The sequence below is a fragment of the Sorex araneus genome, chromosome X (genome assembly GCF_027595985.1).
Source record: "Sorex araneus isolate mSorAra2 chromosome X, mSorAra2.pri, whole genome shotgun sequence".
Lineage (NCBI taxonomy): Eukaryota > Metazoa > Chordata > Mammalia > Eulipotyphla > Soricidae > Sorex > Sorex araneus.
Genome location: NC_073313.1, coordinates 311608252 through 311632527, shown reverse-complemented (window position 1 = coordinate 311632527; position 24276 = coordinate 311608252). Strand labels below are relative to the sequence as shown.

Here is a 24276-nt window from a genome sequence, read left to right as displayed (position 1 = left end):
GACCAATGGAAAAGGGTGGAATATCCCTACACACAACCCCAATTGTCTGAACATTTAATCTTTGATAAGGGAGCAAGAAATGTGAAGTGGAGCAAAGAAAGCCTCTTCAACAAATGGTGCTGGCATAACTGGACAACGACTTGTAAAAAAATGGGTTTAGATCTAGATCTATCACCATGCACAAAATTCAGATAAAATGGATTAAAGACCTAAACATCAGACCAGAATCCATAAGGTACATTGAAGACAAAGTTGGCAAAACTCTCCACGACATTGAAGCTATTGGTATATTCAAAGATGACATGCCACTGACCAACCAAGTGGAAACAGAGATAAACAAATGGGACTATATTAAACTAAGAAGCTTCTGTACTGCAAAAGATACAGTGACCAAAATACAAAGACAATCTACAGAATGGGAAAGAATATTCACCCAATATCCATCATATAAGGGGCTGATATCAAGGATTTACAAGGCACTGGTTGGAATCTGCAAGAAGAAAACTCCCAACCCCATCAAAAAATGGGGGATGGAAATGAACAGAAACTATCTCAAGGAAGAAATACGAATGGCAAAAAGGCACATGAAAAATGCTCTTCATCACTAATCATCAGAGAGATGCAGATCAAAACAACTATGAGATACCACCTCACACCACAGAGACTGGCACACATCCAAAAGAACAAAAGCAACCGCTGTTGGTGTGGATGCGGGGAGAAAGGAACCCTCCTACACTGCTGGTGGGAATTCCTACTGGTTCAGCCCTTTTGGAAAACAGTATGGTCGCTTCTCAAAAAATTATAAATTGAGCTCCCATTTGACCCAGCAATACCACTTCTGGGAATATATCCTGGAGAGGAAAAAAAAATACAGTCAAAATGACATCTGCACTCGAATGTTCATTGCAGCAGTTTACAATAGCCAGAATCTGGAACAAACCCGAGTGCCTGAGATGACTGGCTAAAGAAACTTTGGTACATATACACAATGGAATACTATGCAGCTGTTAGAAAAGATGAAGTCATGACCTTTGCATATAAGTGAATCAATATGAAAAATATCATGCTAAGTGAAATGAGTCAGAAAGAGAGAGAGAGACATAGAAAGTTTGCACTCATCTGTGGAATATAAAATAAAATAACAGAATAGGAGACTAACACCCAAGAATAGTAGAGATAAGTACCAGGAGGTTGGCTCCAAGGCTTGGAAGCTGGCCCCACATGCTGGAGGAAGGGGCAGCTTGCATAGAGAAGGGAACACCAGGTAAAGTGTGGTTTGAGGACCTGCACAGGATGGGAGATGCACGCTGAAAATAGAATATAGACCAAACACGGTGGCCATGTAGTGCCTCTGTTGCAAACCACAATACCCAGAAGGAGAGAGAGAACAAAAGGGAATGCCCTGCCACAGAGGTGGGGTGGGGTAGGGGGGAATGGCGTGGGAGGGTGGAGGGATACTGGGAACATTGGTGGAGGTGACTGGAGACTGGTGGAGGGATATAAACAAAATGCAAACATGAAAATTCATAAGTTTGTAACTGTAACTCATGGTGATTCACTAATTAAAAAAAAAAGAGAGAGGACTCCCATGGGGAAGGACAAGCTTAACTGGCCTGAGGACTTAGTCTGGGATTTACAGTAAAAGCCTTGTTTGCTCTCAGAGCCCAGAGAACTAAGTGTTGGGATCTTTGTCTCTTACTGTGTTAATCCAAACAACTGCAAGTGTTGATAACTTATACAACTGGAGGGAAAGAGAGAAGCAATGTAGATGTCCCTGGGAGACAGAGTGTCTCCTTGAATTAACCTCCACAAGAGAATTTCCACTACCAAATGTTTATCTGTGTAAATTATTAATCACACCTGTGTCCTTACCTCAACCTCCCCTCCCCCCCAGATGTTTTATAAGTATGAGAGCAGCTCTTCATTAAGGGGGTCATTTTCACCATCAGGCTGTGGTCCCCTGTCTCCGTCTCTCTGTCTTTCTGTTGGGGAGGCCTGGGGAGGTGGTTCTTGGCCACTGAATGCAGACGAGGGGTAGCCAAACCCACAATTTATTTTGTGATCCCACAAAGATCAAGATCAGGACGGTAGCTGTAAATGATATAAATGATAGTATGAGTTTAAATTTACCTGGAATTTTGTTGGGGCAGATATTGGCAGAAGAAATGGATCCTTACTGCAAAACCAGAAATGGGGAGTATCTCTTCCACTGAGACAGATTAAACAATGTGCCCGCCTGGTGGTGCAGATTGAAGAAGCTGAGTGAGTGTTGGAAGCCCCTCTGTCTAACTTCACACTCTTCCTTTTTTTGCTTCTTGACTGGAGGACAAAAGGAAGACATGATGGTTCTAATCACATATTGCCACCTCCCCGAGCCCACTGGTGTGAACCTGACCACTCAGGAAGTTCCTCTCCATCTCTAGCATTGGTTCCAATGTGAACACTGCTGAAAATCCTATCATCACCCACCTGTGCTGGCAATGAACAGCTGAATCTGGAGAAGTGCCTGCCAACACTGCCCAAGGTCCTCTGCTGAAAATCTGTGCAAGGAGCCACACTTCAAAGATACCCCGTCAGGGGCTGGAGCAATAGCACAGCAGGTAGGGCGTTTGCCTTGCATGCGGCCGACCCGGGTTCGATTCTCAGCATCCCATATGGTCCCCCGAGCACTACCAGGACTAATTCCTGAGTGCATGAGCCAGGAGTAACCCCTGTGCATTGCCGGGTGTGACCCAAAAAGAAAAAAAAAGAGACCCCGTCAGATATAAAATAAAACTACACATTGAATAAGACTAATACCCAAGGACAGCAGAAATAAGGGCCAGGAGGCTGGTCCATGGTAGGAAGCTTGTCACAAATGGGGGCAGTGGGAACATGTTTAGGATAGAGAAAGGGCTACTAGAATATGATAGCTTGAAATGATCACTCTGGACAAGAACTGAGTGCTGAAATAAGGTAAAGGGATACACATGATACTTTTCAGTACCTGTGTACCTATACTGCAAAACATAATGCCCAAAAGAGGAGAGAGAGAGAGAGAGAGAGAGAGAGAGAGAGAGAGAGGAGAGAGAGAGAGAAGTTTCTGCTATAGAGAGGCAGGCTCAGGGTGGAGTGGGTGAGTGGGAAACTGGGAATATTTGTGGTGGGAAATGTATACTGTTCATATACTGGTGAAGGGATGGGTGTTGGAACACTGTATGACTGAAATCCAGACATTAAGAACTTTGCAACTGTGCATCTCACAGTTATTCCATTAAAAAAAAAGGCACCCCATCAGACCAATGTGACTATTGCTTCCCAATGGACTAGCAGCTGCTGTTTTCAGTCCTGATGGAATTGCTCAGTGCGCTGCAGTGATCCATACATACAGTTTACAGCACCAGCACAGCTTTACTGTCTCTTTAAAAGAATTTACATAGGGGCTGGAAAGAGAGCTCAAGGGACTGAGCCTGTCTTCTGCATATGAGACACCCAGATTTTATTCCTAGTACCAACTGTTCCCCCAAACACCCCAGGGAGCAACCCTGAGATGGGAACAGTCCCTGACCACCACCAGGTATGATCTCCCAACACCCCCCACCCCAAGCAAAAATAAAAAAAAGAATGGACTTAGAAATTCCCTCTCCAAAATGGATTCTCTGTAAGCAAGTATGAATACACAAAGATCAAGCGAAGATGGGTCTGGCAAGGATACGTATCACTGTCACTATCACTGTCATCCCATTGTTCATCAATTTACTCAAGTGGGCACCAGTACCATCTCTATTCCTCCCAGCCCTGAGATTTTAGCAGCCTCTCCTTACTCGTCTTTCCCAACGATTGGAGGCTCTTTCAGGGTCAGGGGAATGAGACCTATTGTTACAGTTTCTGGCATATCAAATATGCCACAGGTAGCTTGCCAGACTCTGCCCTTGTGGGCGGGATACTCTTAGTAGCTTGCCGGGCTCTCTGAGAGGTATATGTGTATATATATATATATATATATGTATATATATATATATATATATATAAAACTCTCTATGACTTGTTGCCTACTGTCTGAACTCCATCAAATATGGTGGGTAATTATGGAAAATGGGTAGGAAGTGTCTTATAATGTGTCCCGAAAGCGGCCTGGAGTGTGGTGGTGGTTGGGTAGTAGAGATCGGCTGTTGGGGCTGGGTCCCTTGGGGCAGGGTGGGTTCTCACCTGACCCCCTCTGAGGTGTCCAGGGTGAAGACAGCCTGGCACAGAGTCCCAGTGATACATATAATAGGCAGAAGTTCAGAGACAATGGGGTGGGAGGGGAGGGGAGAGCAGGATTTGGGCTAGATTTGCTCTCTGTTGACTGCGCTATCGCTTAGCAGAGGGCACTTGTCTTGTCTCACACACAAGGCCTTGAATTCTACCCCAGACACCCCCACTTCATGAACAAAATGTAAATACTCATTTTCATTCTGCTGTTTGTGGACCTGGAGAAGTTATTTCTACCTCCTCATCCAAAGGGGCCTAGTGAAATTTCTTCTTTCACACAGTGCTCTGGTAGGATTCTAGAAAATTCCTCCTTCTAGAAAATCCATGGTTCTAGAAGACAGTGATCACCGGCACAGGATCCAGGAGGCACTTTTGCTTTGCCTTATAAAATGTTCTAAAATGATCATTCAAATCAGGAGGAGAAGCAGACACAGAATGATCTCTCTCCTGTGGGGTATATAGAAACACAGTAAGGAAATAACAAATTCCCAAAGGCAAAAGAGCCTTTTGCTCTGCAGAACTGATGGGTGGGTGGGGTGGTGGTGGGGGTGGCAGTGGGGGGTGGACACTGGGACAATGATGGAGGGAAGAGACACTAGTGGAGACTGTGATGTTGGTTACGTTTTATGTATAAAATGCTACCATTATAAGTATTGTAAATTATAGTGCCTAAAATTAAAAAAAAATTTAAGCTAGCATTGTTATCAAAAATAACACTGCAGATAAACACTCAATGACATGGAAAGCTATTCATGAGATATCAGGGAGGGAGCACTTTTTTTTGGGGGGGTCACACCTGGCGATGCACAGGGGTTACTCCTGGGTCTGTACTTAGGAATCACCCCTGGCGGTGCTCAGAGGACCATATGGGATGCTTGGAATGAACCCGGGTTGGCTGCACGCAAGGCCCTACCCACTGTGCTATTTACTCCAGCCCCAAGGGAGCACTTTTTATTGTTTAGATTTATAATAAGAGCGAGTATTTTTTGCTTCAGAATGAACAACTGTTGGTGTTATCTGTTTCCAGGGTTAGGGCTATGGAGATAGTCTCAAAGGATGGGAGTGCAGACCTTCCATGCATGAGGTCCTGATCCCCATCCCCTGTACCACATGCCTTGCTTCCGCCGCCACCCCCCGAGCCAGTACTACAGTCCTGGTGACCTCTCAGCACCCTTGGGTGAAGTATCTCCCAGGCAGCCCGTCACCCCAACAGTCAGTAAGTAAATGTTAGAGAATAATTTGTAGAATAATTTTGTAGAGAGTAATTTGCCTCCACTTACGAAGGCAAGCATTAAAAACAGTAAGTGTGCATTTTCAGTGTTTGTCTTCAACAGTCTCTCTGCTTATCTCCCTCTTACCTCCTGATAAAATAAATGTGAGTTGGCTCCTTGTGCTTTGCTATCTCCCCTGGCTCCAAACTCACTCAGAAATGAGAGGAGATCCAAGTTTTCAAGAAAACCTAGAAAGCCCAGCACGGTTTGTCTCCGTGCCTCAACTTCCCTCTAGGACACCAGCTTCCATCACTGCCCTGTCCCTTGATCTGCTCCTGCACACAGATCTCCTCACTGTGAATCAAAAAAAAAGGGTTTGTTCCTCTACAGGCCCTTTCATTTGCATTTCCTATGGGAATATTCTCCCAGGCTATCTGAAACCTCATTTCCTCTTTGCTTGCAAGGCTTCCCTCAAAAGTTCCCTCCTTACTGGCTCTTCCCTGTCCCTCACATCCCGATGTGAGTCACCTGCCAGGAGTGATGGCACTATCTCACCTTCCTGCCCCTTACCACCAACACACAAGAAAGCTGCCTACCTGTGGTTTGTTCGGGTCACGACTGTTTCTACAACCAGAACAGTTTCTGAATCATAGTAGCTATTCAGTAAATACTGATTAAATAGATGGATCTTGGGGGTGCTCTCTTTTTTCTGGGCCACTTCTGGAGGACTCGGGGGACCATATGCGGTACCAGTGATCATCCTAAGGTCAGCCACATTCAGGCAAATGGTCTACCTTCTACACTCTTGTTTTGGCCCCATGGATGGATGATTTTGCTTTTGCTGTGTTGCTAGTTCATATTGTTGAGCTTTCTGTAGTTCACATACCGTACTTTTTCTAGTATGAAAAAGGCAAATTAAAAAAAAAAAAGAAAGAGTAGAATTTGCTATGCAGATATCAACTTGATACCATTTCTGTTTTGAACTAAAGACATGCAAGTGTGATATGCCGAAGCTTAGAAGCAGGAGACACTGAGATGGAGAAAGTGAGAGACAGGCAGAATCTGCTATTTCAAGCCATTTCCTACGTAGAAGCCAAATCCTTTGCTAAATCAAGGGGCTGGAATTTAACACCGCTTTATCAAGAAAGCCAACTTTCTCATTGAAACGCAGGGCCAAAATCTTTCAGCACCAGCTGCTCCAATTTCTAATAATTTCTGACTTATTTTTATTGTTCAGATTTCTATTAACACTAAACACATGTCTTCTTTGGCATGAGGAACCGATTTGGTTCAAAAATAGTCAAGATGGGGAAACTTTGTGCACGTGGCCAAGCTACAGAAGTGCAGCAGGCCTCAGTCCAGCAATGATAACACAGGCCTCTTCCAAATTCAGACACGACAAGTGTGTCTGCTGAAATGTTGGCTAGTTCAGACTTTTGGAGACAGTATTTAACAATCAGCCCTAGCCCACATGCTTGTTCTGTGCTAACCCCTCCTGAGTAACATTATCCAGAGATCCAAAGTGCTCAGGCAATTCATACTGACCTGGAGACAAAGATTGTTTTGGAGAAGGAACTGTGCATGCCTCAGAGACAGCCTTCACTTTTCTCACATTTCCAACTCTCCCCAACTTATGGCTTAGTTCTAGTTTAGTAAAACCAACCCAGCGCCCTTTCACATGTTCCAAAGTCCATTCAACAACTCTTGGGCATCTCCTATGCAAATGCCTATATGAGGGCCTCAACCCCTTCTGTCTCTCCCTCATCAGCACCATCTTCCTGTGACCCCTCCACAGTTGCCCTTGCTTTTCTCCTTACTCAAGTCGTCCAGCCAATCATTCTCTAATCAGTTCTCCAAGCCATTGTTCTCCTAAAACACCAGGTGGAGAGGTAACTGAATGGGCTGAGTACATGCCTTGCATGTGGGAGATTGGGCTTTGATCTCTGGCATTGTGTGGTTCCCTGAGCAGCTCCAGGAGTGAGCCCCGACAGTGGAGGTCTATGTACAATCATTGGGTATGACCCCAAAACCAAGAGGAGAAGAAAAGAATATCAAACACTAGTTCATTCCTTTCTTTATCTATCATGGTTTGCATTGGGGGGGGGCCCTTCTCAACCAGGCCACAGTGACCAACCTACCCAGGGTTGCTCCCACTCCCACCACAAAAATATGTCTGCAGCAGCTTCAGAGTGATTCCTTGAGGAAAACTATCCACTCAAACTCCCCACTATGATCTCCAAGTGATACGGAGCTCAGAAGGCTATAAAGTTATTATTATCATAGCAGTTTTGGAGGGAACACCTGGCATTGCTCAAAACCCATTCCCAGCTATGCTTGGGAGAACGAGCCACACAGTGCCAAGAATCAAACTTGGGAGCCAGCTCCCCCATGCAAAGCACACACTTGGCTCTTTGAACCATCTCTCTGTCCCTGAAGTTATTATTATTGTCACTGTCAATGTCATTCCATTGCTCATCGATTTGCTCAAGTGAGCACCAGTAACGTCTCCAATTGTGAGACTTATTGTTACTGTTTTTGGCATATCAAATATACCACCAGTAGCTTGCCAGGCTCTGCCGTGTGGGCGCAATACTCTCGGTAGCTAGCCGGGCTCTCCGAGAGGGGCAGAGGAATTGAACATGGGTTGGCCACGTGCAAGGTGAATGCCCTACCCGCTGTGCTATCATCGCTCTAGCCCATTATTATTATTATTATTATTATTATTATTATTATTATTATTAATGGGATGGGAATCATAAGCCACACTGAAAATAAGAAGGAACAGAAATAGTACAAGGTATTTATGATAGACGAGTGTTATTTGTGACAGCTATTTCATACACATGTGTACTGAGTTATGGTATCAGAGTCCTTCTTACTGTAAAGACACATTTGAAAAATCAGTAGACAGACCTTTGATGATCTGGCCCAGGATCAGCTCTCGAGGGCACCCTTCACCTTCTCTCGGCAATGTTCTCTAGTCACCTCAGGGAAGCTCAGCTGTGTGTTCCCTCCCATCCTTCCACAAGTAGTCACTTCCCCTCAAGTCGGCTGCTTTGCCCCACCTGGTGCAACCCTGCCCATCCCAGCCTCACATGGCCAGTCATTTCTTCTCAGATCTCAGGTTAAAAGCTCCTCCCTCCAGGAAGCCTCCCTGGCCCTGCCGCAGATACTGGCTGCCTCACGCGAGACAGCACCGGGTCCTGTTTCATCACAGCACATGGCAACCTGGGGAACAGTGCTGTCTGCTGTCAGCTTCCTGTGTTGGCCACATTAGGACAGAAATTACATTTTTTACTTTTGACTTCCAGCTCCTGGCAGAATGTCTAACACAGAACAAGAAACTCAGTTTTCTTTTTATCTGGGGAATCCGGGCACGTGCGCGCGCACGTACACACACACACACACACACACACACACACACCTGGTTATGCTCAGGGCTTACTGCTGGCTCTGCACTCAGGGTTCACTCTTGGTGGGCTTAAGGGACCATACGTGGGCCCAGGGATTGAATTCACTCACATTAAAGATAAGCACCCTATCTGCTGTACTATCACTCCGGGCCTGTACTAAGTTTTTATTTGGTTGTTGTTGCTATTTTGGGTCACACCTGGCGATGCACAGAGGTTACTCCTGGCTCTGCACTCAGGAATTAATACTGGCCCTGCTCAGGGGGCCATACGGGATGCTGGAAATTGAACCCGGGTCGGCCACATGCAGGCAAACTCCCTACCCGCTGTGCTATTGCTCCAGCCCCTGTGCTCAGTTTTCTTGAGTGAACAAATAAACTAGTCCATTAATGGATCCAAGGGTTGCTTGAGGGGTTCTAATGTACAAGACCCTGTGGGTGTTCGGAAACATCCAAGGCTGCTCCATTGCCTTGGACTCAGAGCTCACAGACTCCTTCACTCTGCAGTGGGGTTGCTGCCCCCAAGAATGCTCACCAGGCCCATTGGAGAAAAGCATCCTACAGGGAGATGCTTGAGGATGCTGGAAGTCCATTTAGGCCCCGTGATAAAAGCCAATTTAATCTTTTCCAGCTCCTATGCTGGATTTAGTGTGTCATTCCCACTATGGAAACTGGACATGTGAAATTGTTGTTGCTTTGTTTTGGGGACCATACGTGGCAGTACCTGAGGTTTCTCCCCAGTCCCCGAGGTGTTTAGGGGAGCACAGAGAGCCAGACGACCAAACCCAGGCCTCTACAGGACAAACCTGCACTCCAGTCCTTTAAGCTAGCTTCCTGGCCCTCATGTGACATCTTTTTTTCCTGGTCATATCCCCCGATGCTCAGGGGTTACTCCTGGCTCTGCACTCAGGAATTACTCCTGGCAGTGCTCAGGGGACCATATAGGATGCTGGGAATCGAACCCAGGTCGGCCGTGTGCAGGCAGACTGCCTACCCGCTGTGCTATTGCTCCACCCCCCCTCATTTTTATATGAAAACTAAATTTCTATTTCAAATGAAATCCATGGTTTACTCAGAATTTTAATATCTGCTGCAGTGATGTCACTTTTAAGGACTGAGCCAAGCTGTGTCAAATTCCTTATGAGCCTCTCTGAGGAAAAGAACACGAGGAAGGAAAAGAACAGTTACTGACACTGTGAGCTCGTACTTCCATTCCCATCCCCTAGGTAACCTTTTCTGAAGTCACTGAGCTGAAGGGGAAGGAACAAGGATGACAGGGAGGAAACTAAAGGAAACTTGCCCAAGCCCAGGAGTAAGAAAGTAGAGGAAGAGGAAGAGCTGGTGCTAGGAGGAGCTCATGCGTCTGCCTCTGTGGGTGGAGATGGAGGCTATGGGGTCAACAAACCCACTCCTGCACCCCCTGGGCCTCCCTGGCAATGGCTTATCACTGTCCCAGGTCCCACCTCCTTACAGGAAAGAGGGAAATGGAATGTTCTGGAAGGATGAAGATCAAGCTTTCTTTGGTGCTCTCAGTGGCAACATCTCAACACAGATGTACACAGGCAACCATGGGGGCAGTCAGGGGAACTCTGCCCTGGGGAGGAGGTAGGGTGACTGGATTTTCCAATACAACCCTCAAGAGTCTTCCCCAGATGGGGGGGTTCCAGAGGCATAAGGAACAGGCACAGACAGTTGTGAAACACTGAGGATACTGAGGGGATCTGAGCAACTGACTAAAATGATGGGCTGTCAGGCGGCTGGGATTGAGGGGCTAAAGAGGACCCCACAAATGTTTGGGCTAGATGATGCACTTCTTCCCACTTGTTTGGTTTTCTTTATCCTTTCCCATGTGTCCTCAGCTCCTGGGTGCGGCTAATATCCCACCTGACAGGAACGTGGCCCGGAGCCCCCAGGAGAGGCTCTGTTTCCTGACAGGGAATGAGGGCAAGGGCTGGGTCAACTGACCCCAGAGAAATCAAATCCCCTGATGGCCTGTGTGATAGCTAATGTGAACCACATGAGGAAGGCTTTTTCTCCAAGCATGTACTATAAAACACGCACAGCAACAATCGGACTCTGAGAGGATGCTGGGTTGATTTCTCGGGGGAAGTCTAACAGTCAGACTTTTAGGCTGGTTCTAGGAGGAGTTTTATTTATTTATTTAATTTTGCTTTTGGGTCACTCCCAGCATTGCACAAGGGTTACTTCTGGCTCATGCATTCAGGAATGACTCCTGGCGGTGCTGGGGGGGGGCATATGGGGTGCTGGGAATCGAACCCGGGTTGGCCGCATGCAAGGCAAACGCCCTATCCACTGTGCTATCACTCCAGCCCCAGATGCTAGGAGGAGCTTTTGAAGTCAAGTAAAATAAGGGACCCATTGGTCCCTCCACTCTGTGATGAGGAGTATGGGGATGGCATGGGGGTAGGAGTTGGATAGGTAGATTTCTTTCAGGGGCGACCAAGTTGAGTGTCACAGCGAACTGCTTGTCAGCGTGGCTGGGCATTAGCCAGGTTCCTAGCCAGGTTCTAGTTGAACGTCATTTCAATTAGATATTTTCAGATGAGTTTGACATCAAAATCAGTAGACTCTGAATAAAGCAGGTGCCCCTCCAGAACGGGGGCTGAGCTCCAGCCTTGGTGGAAAGACCTTCAAGGAACCAGGTTGAGATCTCCAGAAAGAGGTGCTCTGGGTCCAGTCTGACCTCAGACCTGAGATGCAGTGCCAGTTCCTACCTGGAACTCTGAATGGCCTCCTGACTGATCAGTCCACAATCACAGAAACCCACTGCTTAATATAGCATTGTCTTAATTATTATTAAATATAGTATAATTATAACAATATTGATTATGACCTTGGGCTGGAGCGATAGCACAGTGGGTAGGGCATTCACCTTGCATGAGGCCGACCCAGGTTCGATTCCTCCGCCCCTCTCGGAGAGCCCAGCAAGCTACCGAGAGTATCCCGCCCACCCGGCAGAGCCTGGTAAGCTACCCGTGGTGTATTCAATATGTCCAAAACAGTAATAACCAGTCTCACAATGAGACGTTACTGGTGCCTGCTCGAGCAAATTGATGAGCAATGGGATGACAGTGACAGTGACAGTTACAGTGACTATGATCATACCAAATATTCATTACTATTGTCTTATTGGTTCTTTTTGTTTGTTTGTTTGTTTTTTGGGTCACACCCAGTGATGCTCAGGGATTAATTCTACCTCTGCACTCAGAATTACTCCTGGGACACACGAATGAGTCTTGGACCCAAGCAACTTGCTGTAGAGATGACTCTGGACTTTGCAATAGGCCATTTTCACTGGGCTATTCCAGATGGAGGCAGGTGTCGTCCCTCTGCCTGCCCCTTAGGAACCCCGGTGGCCGCCATCTTCTAGAACTCAGCAAAAAGCTCCAGTTACGGAGTGACAGTGGTGGAAAACACCTGGCCTCACGGGACAGGGGAGGAGTCATCCCTTCTCCTCCACGCCCCCCGCCCCGCCCTGATGGGACTCTGAGATGATGTCCACATCCGGCCACCGTCTACTTAAGCTTCCATGCAGCCATGACCCAGAGACACACAAATGAATCTCAGACCCGAGCAACTAGTTGCAGCGATCTCTCCAGATCCTAATTATTAAAACTTTAGAATTTCTAGAGCGCATGGCCACACTTGCGGCCATGTGACTTTATATTGTATCCATAACTGTCACTGTCACTGTCATCCCGTTGCTTATCGATTTGCTCGAGTGGGCACCAGTAATGTCTCCATTGTGAGACTTTCTTGTTACTGTTTTTGTCATATTGAATACACCACGGGTAGCTTGCCAGGCTCTGCCGTGTGGGCGAGATACTCTCAGAAGCTTGCTGGGCTCTCTGAGAGAGGCGGAGGAGCTGAGCCCAGGTCGGCTGCATGCATGGCAAATGCCTTATGTGCTGTGCTTTCACTTCAGCCCATATCCATAACAAGCAATACAAAACACATTGTCCAGCATTGCCTTTTCAGCAGGTATGAGTGGTGGTGGGTCCGGTCTTGAAATATTGAAGGTGACCAACGTAGAGAAAGAGACCAACGTAGAGAATTTACACAATAAATTCTCTGCCACACAGGCAGGGGTAGGTGTGGAATGGGGTGGGGGGGGATACTGGGGTTTTTGGTGTGGAAAATGTGCACTGGTGAAGGATGGGTGTTTGATGATTGTATGATTGTGTGATGAATGTATGAGCTCAAAAAGCTCAAACATTAAAGCTTTGTTACTGTCCTCACGGTGAACCAATAAAAGGGGGGAGAGGGAGAAAGAAAAAAAAAAGAAATAAAAAGGAAAAAAAGGAATTATTCCTGGCAGTTCTTGGGGGCCCATATAGGATGCTGGGGACTGAACCCAGGTTGGCCGTATGCAAGGCAAACGCCATACCCACTGTACTCCAGCCCCCTTATTGGTTCTTATCTGTATATTATTTCTTCTCTGGGGGACCATGATTCAAACAGGGGTGAATATCACCCCCAACCTCAGGTTGATGAAGATAGTCAAGTGAGAAAGGGGTTGCTGCTCTGTGTGTGTGTGTGTGTGTGTGTGTGTGTGTGTGTGTGTGTGTTGAGGGGGAAGAGAGGGACGGTGCTGTTCTCTGATCACTGCAGACCAGCCAGAGAATTTGCTTGATGGGGGTGGGCCAACATCTGAGTAGTAAGAGTAAGAAGCAAAAGTTTCTTGTGTTCCCACCAAACTAGGTGATTTCCTCTCATTCCTGGACTAAACCCTGACATTAAGGTACTTTATGTGCACAGGGGATTCAACAGAGCGAGTGAAGTAGGAGCATTTTGTCTAGAGTGCTCAGTCTAGGGAGAAGCAATAAACGGACAAGTAGAGATATGCAACATGATGAGAGATGAAGGAAAGCAGACAGAGTTTGACAGTTGACTTATCTTCTGTTGTTCTGTGGTTCATCTCCTTGGTGCTCAAACACCCCTTTTATTTATATTAAAATTAGATTTTATTTATTTTTTAACCATTATTGTTGAGGGCCTTACTAACACTGTTAATTATATTTTTCTTCCACACATCAGTCCAACATCAGCTTGTTGGATGTTGTTATAGCACAGCGACAGCACAGTGGGCATTTGCCTTGCACTCGGCCAACCCAGGTTCGATTCCTCCATCCCTCTCAGAGAGCCCAGCAAGCTACTGAGAATATCCAGCCTGCATGGCAGAGCCTGGCAAGCTACCCGTGGCATATTCGATATGCCAAACACAGTAACAACAAATCTCACAATGGAGATGTTACTGGTGCCCGCTCGAGCAAATCAATGAGCAACGGGATGACAGTGCTACAGTGATACAGTGATACATCAGTCCAACATCAGCCCTATCCCCAAAGCTCCCTTCTCCCAACCAATGTCCCAGGGGCCCCTTGCAGTCACAATAACCCATGTGTAAGCTCAGTTCTGTAGACAAAATCTCCAAAAATCACCAGTTCTTATGACTTTGGCCATTCGTTGTTCCCGTATGTTTCTATTCTAATCTCACATATGAGAAAGCTCTTCATACACCCTCTTTTATGAGCTTTTCTCCATTCTTTTTTGGTGCTGTATCTGTTAAATTTGGGGGCGTTTTTTTGGGGGGGAGTTTTTGGCTTTTATATCATTAATTTACTGATGTTGCTTTTACAGTATTTGAAGTGCAGGAACTTGGACACAGGGAGTTACACCCAATAGGGTGAACTGGGTATTTTCTTTTTTTTTTTTCTCACTGCACACCTATCCTATTCCTACTGTATTTTCCCTCTGGCCAGACTGATTCTCCTTGTGGGGGCATGTCAATAAGAAACCCTCCAACCCCAGGACAGGGCTGTGTTCTGATCACCACCAAATTCTTCTATACACCACATGGAGTTTGGACTCCCAACGCCAGCCATACTCACTCATTTGGAGATTTGTTTCATAAGAGGCTTACACAGCAGTGCTCCAAGGCCACATGCTAGGGACTGAGCCCAAGGGCTTGGCATACCCGAGGCATGTGCTCTTCCACCTGAGCCACTCCTGATCCTCGCCAGAGGTTTTGAACAGGTTCATTCAGGTTTCCAGATACTGAATTTACCCACTTAGGTGTTCGCCCACGGTTGGTGGTGCTAGAAAGGCCATCTGCTCTGCTTGGAATTCTGTGAACAAATTCATTAACAATTCTGCATTCAAAGTGTGAGCAGGGAGAGACAAGGGAAAGAGTCAGACAAATAGATCTGAAAGCAGCAGGTGGAGGGGTCTCAGAGTTCTGAGGAAAAAGGAAAGCAGGGGCCTTGCTGGTGGGCAAGGAGCACTCAAGCTTTGGTTGGGACCACCTGAGGTCTATGTACAAGCAAAATCAAATCCAGTCCAGGAGTCTGAGCACAGCGGCCATGCTTCCAGATGAGCTGCAGTCAGCCTCGCCTGGGCTCTGAGGAGTGGGGAGGGGTGGAGGGTGGGGAGCAGACTGCGTGTGATTTGCAGACAGATGCCCTGGCTCACATTCTGCACTTCCCTAACAGAGCAGCCTCGATTTGAGCTTCTTTCCTCAATCGAACATGGTAAGTTTATGGACGGTGGGTATTATGTTGGCGATGTTGTGTTTTCCTGTGACATGGTCTGTCAGGGTTAGCTATTAGTGGAGATGGAGGAGAATCATAGGAACACCATGTTTATTATACATACAGGCCCTAGAGGTGGGACATGGGATGCAGGATGCTGACACCAGTGTATTTAGGAGGCAGGAGACAGAGCAAAGGAGAAAAGTTGGGTTGGTGGACTCTGGGAATTCTCAGGGGAAAACTAGGATAGCCTAAAACGGGCTTGGTGGAATTTTTATCTGTAGGGTCAAACCCGGGTTCATATTTTGTTCAATTTTTGGGTTATATCTGAAGGTGCACAGGGTTCACTACTGGCTCTGCACTTCGAGATCATTCCTGGTGGACCATTGGCGGTCCTGGTGATTGAATTCAAACTCAGCAGCAGGTAAAGCAAGCACCTGCCCTGTTGTACTATCTTTCTGGCCCCAGGAAGGTTTTCAAAGGTGTCAACACATTATAAGACAGTACTGTAGCATTGTCGTACTGTCATCATTTATTGATTTGCTCGAGCGGGCACCAGGAATGTCTCCATTGTGAGACTTGTTGTTACTGTTTTTGGCATACAGAATATGCCATGGGTAGCTTGTCAGGTTCTGCCGCTGGGACGGGATACCCTTGGTAGCTTGCCGGGCTCTCCGAGAGGGACGGAGGAATCGAACCCAGGTCGGCTCTATGCAAGGCAAATACCCTACCCACTGTGCTATCTCTCCAACCCCTGAGGAGCACTCTTTATAGGAGGTGGTTTGAACTTGCTTCCCTGTAGTTGAGAAACCAACTCCCAACCCAAACTGCTGAGAAATCTCTGCATATCAGATATTTATCTCCTAATTGATAAGAAGGTGCACTAAAATAGAACTATCATCCGACAGATCCTGAAGCTAACTGCCTTACAGGTCTCAGGCTGCACCATGTGACCAACTCCTTTCACTTGTCAGTTCCCAAGGAAACAGAGGGTACAGTGATGGCTAATGTTCTCCTGGAGAATTCCCAGTTCACTGTAATAGGCATAGAGCTGGGGGCAAAAGGTCTGAGAATGTGGTTTCATGACCTTCCCCCACTTCTGCTTCAAATGGAAATGTCTCAAGAGCAGATAAAATATATGTTCAGCCAACCATCACAAATCAGCATCTACACTGGGCCCTGCTTCTAAATGCAACCTGGGTGTTCTATGTTCTATTGGCATCAAAACACAGAGACATTTAAAATTCCAAATCACAAGATTTTAATAGCAATTAACCCTCCACATGAGTGGCTAGAATATTCTTTTGGTGTGTTTTGGTAATTTAATTTTCTTCCATTGGCAATGCCAATTAAAAATAAATACATTGTAAAATATTTCAGCCTAGAGGAAAAGGCAGAGATGATCAAAATGAGCACTTGTGTCCATTATCCAGCTCTTGTTTCACATTCATAATCAGAAGTAACAATACTTATAACAAAAGCACTTGTAAATTCATTCTCTTTTCCTCCAAATCTGTATTCTCTGACTTTCAAATTCCAACAACAGAAATACTGCAGTAAAGAAAATCAACTAAAAAATCTTAGGTCTATTGGAAAGCTATATAGTCTTTAACCTAAGTTTATGGAACTACCAAACATTTCCTGAAATTACTTTATTTTCATTATTATTACCATTTCATCTTAATAAACAACCACCAGTCTCTTACTCATTCTATATCTTTCAATATCAATAATAACAGCACTTCCAAGGTAGACTTCCACTCAGTCTCCTGTTTTATCACTGGAGAAATCAGCTATTGGTCTGCTATTCCTTTCTGTGATTTTTTTCCCTGGTATGTGTTTATGTCTCCACCTACCCTGGATGATTTTAAGGTCTTTCATCTTTGATATTTCACAAGTTTTCCATGGTATGCTCAGATTCAGCTGTCTCCTTAAATATCTGACACAAAGCTTTTGAAACTGAGGATGCTTAAGTTTTCCCACTCTGTCTTGAAAGTCTCAACATAGATGGAACCCTGGCGCCACTGAGCAGCAACTAACACGGCTCCAGGATTCGGGACTGGGACAGATCCGAGCCGCGGGGGCCACTGGAGTGGGGCAGCGCCAGCCCAAAACTCCAAGTGGTCCCGGCCGCTGGAAGTCACGCCCTCGACCCACCCTCGGCGCCATCTTCATGCCACAATCCACAGAGAAGCGGCAGGCATTCTGGTGAGCAACGCGGCCTGGAAAATGCTCCGGACCCGAGTCGGGGCCAGCAACACCGGGGGGCCGGAAGGAGGAGGTGCCGCCAGCACACCTTCTCCAGATGGAACCCTGGCGCCACTGAGCAGCAACTAACACGGCTCCAGGATTCGGGACTGGGACAGATCCGAGCCGCGCGGCCGCTAACGCGGCTGCGCGACCTTTTCTAACACCTGAGAACATACAATCTTTGAATGGAAAACTAATTATCAAATGCCTCCTTATTAGGGTTATCTTTTTTGGGGATATAACTTCCACAACAATAGTGAGTTTTGTGTTGAAATATGGAACTTAATCAAGGTGAAGAGAAAATAAAGTGAGGTTCATCAGTTATACAGTTGGGGTGGAGGGCGGGGGGTATACCGGGGATTTTGGTGGTGGAATATGGGCACTGGTGAAGGGATGGTGTTTGAATACGGTATAAATGAGACATAAACCTGAGAACTCTGTAACTTTCCACATGGTGATAAAATTAAAAAAAAATAAAATAAATGAAAAATAAATAAATAAATAAATAAATAAATAAATAAAAAAAAAAGAAAGTCTCAACATAAATGTCATCAAATATCTCTCTTTCTCTCTCTTGTTCTCTCTCTCTCTCTTTCATCCATTTTCTTCCTTCTGTATCTGAATTAGATATTTAAGGTCAGTTCTCAGTTTGTGCTCTTTTAAACTCTCTTATTTTCTTCTATTTCATTGTTGTTTAGTGACTCTGGGAAACACATTCAGATTTTTTCCAGATGTTTAGTTTTTCTTTTGCTGAGTCTCTTTGATCAGTTTGGTGTTTCATATATTATGTTTTTGTTTTGTTCTGTTTTGCTTTGCTTTGGGAGGGGCAGGGCATACCCAGTGGTGCTTAGGGCTTATTCCTAGCTTTTCATTCAGGGGATCACTTCTGGTAGGCTTGGAGGATCATATAGGGTGCCAGGGATAAGACCTGGGTATACCACATGCAAGACCAGCATCCTATCTTTTGTACTATCTCTTTGGCCCCTAATTATTACATTTGTTTAGTCACAAGTTTCTGGCACATGAAAAATCCATTAAAAAGCCCCTGAAATTGCGGATAGCCTTTTTTTTTAAGGGGGAGGGGGGCACATCCAGTGGTGTTCAGGGGTTACTTCTGGCTCTGCAATTCGCCCTGGTGGTGCTGGAGGACCATATACAGTACTGGGGGATGAACTCAGATTGGCCATGTGCAAGGTGAAAGCCTGACCCAACTTAATAGTGCTCAGGTCCCTGATAGGACCTGAGCATCATTTATTATGCTAAGTGATGCAACTCCAAGTGGACCATCCCACAGCTTCAGGATAAAAAGAGCATCCAAAGAATTAAAAAGTCAGGAATTTCAGTCTAAGGAGGAATCCATCAGAACTACCTAATGAGACACAATAAAACCTCAGGACACCAAGGCTTCCTAGGAGATGAAAGCATTGATGTGCCTAAAGGGACATATCCCGACCAGCATCTCAGTGTTGGTGATGTAAGTCAGTAGAAACGTTTGTCTGGCTCACCTCACTGGCATCTTTTCTAATAAATTGTGACTATAAGTGTAATCCTTTTTTGAGTTCAGTGAAATGTTCTGGCAGATTCTTGAACCTAAGAGACCATTGGAATCCATAGACAGTCAATGAGAAGCACTGGGGCTTCTCCTATTGTAGCTGAAATTTGAGGGAGGGGCAATTTTCTTGGGAGCCATGTCCTTTATTCCATAAATTCAGAGATAATTACAAGTGGTGAATGCATGCATTGTGAATCCAACTGAAATATAATTCACTCTTTCCATTTCCTGAAGAAAATATTTGTCTTTCGTTACGCCAGATACTTTTGTTATCTGGATGGGTAGGATCACCTCCAGAGTATGGGAAACTTTTTTTATTTTTAAAACACAATGTTTTTTTGCCGCTCCTTATTTATTAAATGCTTGAGTGCGCCCACAGCCTCCATAAATAATCCTGCTTGTTCCAAACAGCAATATTCCAGCCAGACCTGTAGCTTCATGAAGGCATAGCAGACTCTGAGTTATCCTATGCAGGATAACATCGGTTTTCGCTTTCTCCACTGCCACAAGGAGCTTAGATTTATTGGGTTATACCCATCACTGGAGCGGTAGCACAGCGGGTAGGGCATTTGCCTTGCATGCAGCTGATCTGGGCCCAATTCCTCCGTTCCTCTTGGAGAGCCCAGCAAGATATTTCTTTATTTTAAAAACTGATAATAGCAATACCTACCCCACAGACTGTATGAGTGACGCAGGCAGGTAGGTTAGGCATTGGTGGCTCTGGGTGTAGTTTTTCTTCCAGTAGTTTGCTGTATGTCTCCTGGATGTTTTCATGATTGAGCAAAGGAGTCTGGTAGGAGAAGTAGCAATACTGGTCACACCACTTACCATTTTATGCTACAACTGTGAAATACCCAAAAAGAGGGTCAAGAGGCAGGGTCTTTCTTGATTAAAAGGAAGGGTCAAGCATAGATTTTACCAATTGCCTCTTGGTTATTGGTAAATTGGTAAATTTATCACCAGGAAACCATAGAGGATAGAGGTGGGAGAGGGTAATTGGTAAATTGGTAAATTTCTCACCAGAAAACCATAGAGGGGTAGTGGACACATGGGTTTTGAGCAGCTAGCAGTTTAGGCATATTGACTACTTCTATTCTACTATCTTCAGAGTGAAACTTCAAAGGAACCACACCCACAGTACCAAAGCTACCAATGAAATGCCATTGCAACATGCCTACTCACCAGGTATTTCTGTCAATCACTGCAAAGAGAAACTTTAGTATAGAGTTGCCTTGACTGAATCAAGGCTCAGTGATTGTCAACAGACTCAACCAGCTTAAATTTAATAAGCAGAATTCTATGTTCAGAGATAGAAATATTGAATTACCTCACTTTCCTCAAGTAATGAATGACAACATGAATGGAAAGAGTCCGAAAAATACAAATTCTCTGCAATTTGCAACTAGCAGGGGCAATGAAAAGCCTAGTAATAAACTCGAGACAGATTAAATACCACATAATTAAGCATACTTGAGTGAAAGGCAGAAAAAAATCATGCAATAAAATCTGAATAGTCTAGGAAGAAATAAAAACGTCCACTAATAGTTGAATCAGCCAGAATGAGAAAGGTTTTCAGAAGCAATTGATTTCCCCAATAATCAGAAGATTTGTAGTCAAATAGGAAAGGCTGGAATAAATGAGGCAAAACATACATGTGATATAGGAAAAAGAGAATACTGTGCTTTGAAAAGGCAAAGGGTTGCTTTTCAGAAGAGGTGAGTTTACATGAACAGACAAACAAGGTGTCAAATTCTGTTTATATGAGTAAATTACTAGCAGAAAACTGACTTTTAGGAGATGTTTGGGGAAGGGCATGTGACAAAGGTTTAAAGGTTTGGTCCCTACACAAGGACCTGACACATTGGTGAATAGGTCCCTTGAGGGAAGACCCTAAAGCAAAGTATCCACCATATCATTGCATTCACTGCAGACTCAGCACAAACCTGGGCTGAGGCACCTGAGGAGAGATGAGAGTGTGTTCAGTGGGGAGCCTAACCCAGTTCCCAGTTCTGCGCGGAGCTTCAGAATGTTAGATTTGAGTAAGAGAAGCCATTCAAAGAGGCACAAAGACAAACTCTGGGTTTGTATGTATGCATGTGGCTTTTACAGAGTCAGAAAATCCAACAAAAATTTGCATTTGTTAGACTCTCCGTCAGTACAGACTGAGATGATCTCTCTCATGTGGGATATAAAGAAACCTCACAGGGGAATATCACATCCCCAACAGCAATAGAAACCAAGAGCAGGAAAACTGGTCTTTGGTAGGAAGTTTGGCACCGAGGCAGGGGTGAGGGGGTAAGGTAAAGAAGGGAATACTAGGACGGTGGGAGAGGGAAAAGTGCCAGCCACTGAGCAGGCCGGGGGGAGGAGGGAAACTGGGGACATTGGTGTAGGGTAGTGGGCACAGGTGAAGGGACAGGTGTTGGAACAATATAGGCCTGAAACTCAATCATAAATATCTTTGTAACTTTGTAATTCATGGTGATTCAATTAAAAAAAGATAAAAAACAGACTCTCCCTTCACTTTTGATGAGGTTGGTTATTTCCCAATCAATCCAGGGTCTAGAAAGGGCTATGAAATCAACACTGTACTGGAAGTACCTGACCTATTGAGAATAGCAGTTTTGCTTCATCTACCTTAAGCAGAATTAGAACTCTTAAACATTAACCCATATTTGGGCAAAATCCCCAGCCTAAGCTTCTTTTTTTTAATTCTTGGGTCACACCCAGCGATGCTCAGGGGTTACTCCTGGCTCTGCACTCAGGAATTACTCCTGGGGGACCATATGGGATGCTGGAGATTGAACCTGGGTCGGCCACATGCAAGGCAAACGCCCAAACGCCCTACCCATTGTGCTATCACTCCAGCCCCAAGAAATTTTTTTTGGGGGGGAGTCACGCCCGACAATGCACAGGGCTTACTCCTGGTTCATGCACTCAGGAATATTCCTGGCTGTGCTCAGGGGACCATATGGGATGCTGGGGGTTGAACCCAGGTTGCCTGTCGGCAAGGCAGACACCCTATCCGCTGTGCTATGGCTCCAGCCCCTGAGCCTCTTTTAGTCCAAAAAATACTGCTGACCAGCTCATGTCTTTTGTTGGATGCTCTATGCTACAGTTTCTACAGAGGGCATGTGGCTTTCCCAGTCCTTTAAAGTAAGGAAAGCATTCAGCTCACTTCAGTAAGTCAGGGAAAAAACTTTATAAAGAAAAGGACATTAAAAAAAATCAAATGAGCAGCTGCACACGCCAGTGGCCTGCAAAAAGGATCTGGCAATGTATCCACAGCAGGGCTAAAGAGGGGCAATTGTACCACAGGGAGGTTGCAGCACAATTTCCTACCCAAAGTGACTGCGGCATCTTCACTAAAAGCCTTCTAACTGTGTATCTCACAGTGATTCAATAAAAATATTTTTAAGGAGCTGGAGCATGAGGCCTTGCATGCGGCCGATCTGGATTCGATTCCCAGCATCCCAAATGGTCATCACCTGGTGTGACCCAAAAAAGGAAAAAAAAATCTCATCATCTATGTGCATCATGAAATAATAATAATAATAATAATAATTTTTAAAAGCCAGTCTTTATTTTTCTTTTGGACTATACCCAGTGGTGCTCAAGGCTTACTCCTAGCTCTGTTTTCAGTGAGCACTCTTGATGGCAGACCACGTGGGATGCCAGGGATCAAACCTGGGTTAGCCATGTGGAAAGCAAATGCCCAACACTGGCCCTTTAGAGACAAATCTTTTTTTTGGTTGGTTTTGGGGTCACACTCAGCAATGTGTAATCAGGGCTTACTTCAGGGATCAGGATGTGCTCAGAATCACTCCTGGCAGGGCTCAGGGGACCAGATGCGATGTTAAAGATTAAGCGGGGGTCAGCTATGTGCAAGGTAAGTGCCTTAACCCCTGCACTATCCCTCCAGCCTAAATTCATTGTTTGAAGGGTAGGGGCACTCGGTGGTGCTCAGGGCTTACTCCTGGTTCTGTGCTCAGGAGTCACTCCTGGTGGAGCTCAGTAACCATATAGGGTTACTGTGTAAGGCCAGCTGTGTACCAGGCAAGCACACTTCTCACTATACTATCTCCTTGGGTCTCAGAACCTTTACTTGGGAAGGAAGGGTCATGGGCTCAGTTGGGTATATCCCAAAGACAGAAACCTCTGCTGTGTGGACCTGGGCACCTGGGTGAATGTGGTACACAAATGATCTGCATGTTTTATATCCTTGAGCTCCTTGAGCTGCTACAGCAAAGTTACAGGGACAACAGCTTACATATGAGTGATGCCAATTTCTCAGGCTGGAAGTTGGAGATGAGGAGCACTGGCAGGGAAACCCCTTTTCTTGTGTACACACACCTGGATTCTCACATGATGGAAAAACAGAGAGTAGCCTTGGCGCACACCCCTCTGATCTGACCACATTCAAGCGTAAAGCTTTCTGTGCTTGAAACTGGAGGCATACGCACATTTGGTCCCTAACAGCTGCCATCTGTGGGACACAAACCCTCTGCTCTGCTCAGTACTCCAGACATCTCCCACACCTACCCATGAAGCGTCCATTCCCTGGCCTCTTGTGGGGCCAGCCTGGAGCTTTCCAACCAGGCTGTTTCCAGGTACAATGCTGCTGGGGCCAGCGGGACTAGAGAGACAGTACAGTGGGTAAGGCACTCACTCGCCTTGCTCATGGTCGATACTAGTTGCATCCCTGGCATCTCATATGGTCCTCTGAGCACTGTCAGGAGTGATTCCTGAGCACTGAGCTGCCTGGAAAAAGTTGAGCAACACTGGGTATATGGCCCTAAAACCAATCAATTAATCAATCAATAAATCAATAAGAGCAGAAGGGAATTGTTGGTATTTTGGGTCACAGCAAACCCCATCATCAACTGAGCCTGTGTTCAAACAGCTGAACCACCAAGAAGAAAGAGGGTTGTTCCTGACAGGAGGTCCATATGCCCTACCCAGGAGCAAAGACTTTGCACGCTGACTGCCTCCCTGCCCCCAATAATCCATCGAAGGTTCAGAGAATCTACTTCCAACACCTCTGGCCTATTCGCATCATTCTCCTTTCTT

The 24276-nt window shown here is 45.6% G+C and overlaps 1 protein-coding gene across 7 annotated transcripts in view; it reads right to left on the bottom strand.

Moving 5' to 3' along the window:
* GPR45 (G protein-coupled receptor 45) overlaps positions 1-24276 on the bottom strand; it is a 75222-nt gene that overhangs the window by 25278 nt on the left and 25668 nt on the right. The window contains exon 1 of one of the 7 annotated variants that reach the window (XM_055122952.1): positions 2131-2291. The exons of the other annotated variants lie outside the window; for them this stretch is intronic. The gene's annotated coding sequence lies outside the window, so the exon portion shown is untranslated. Of the gene's footprint in view, positions 1-2130; positions 2292-24276 lie in introns of those variants that run through there. 7 annotated transcript variants of the gene reach the window in all.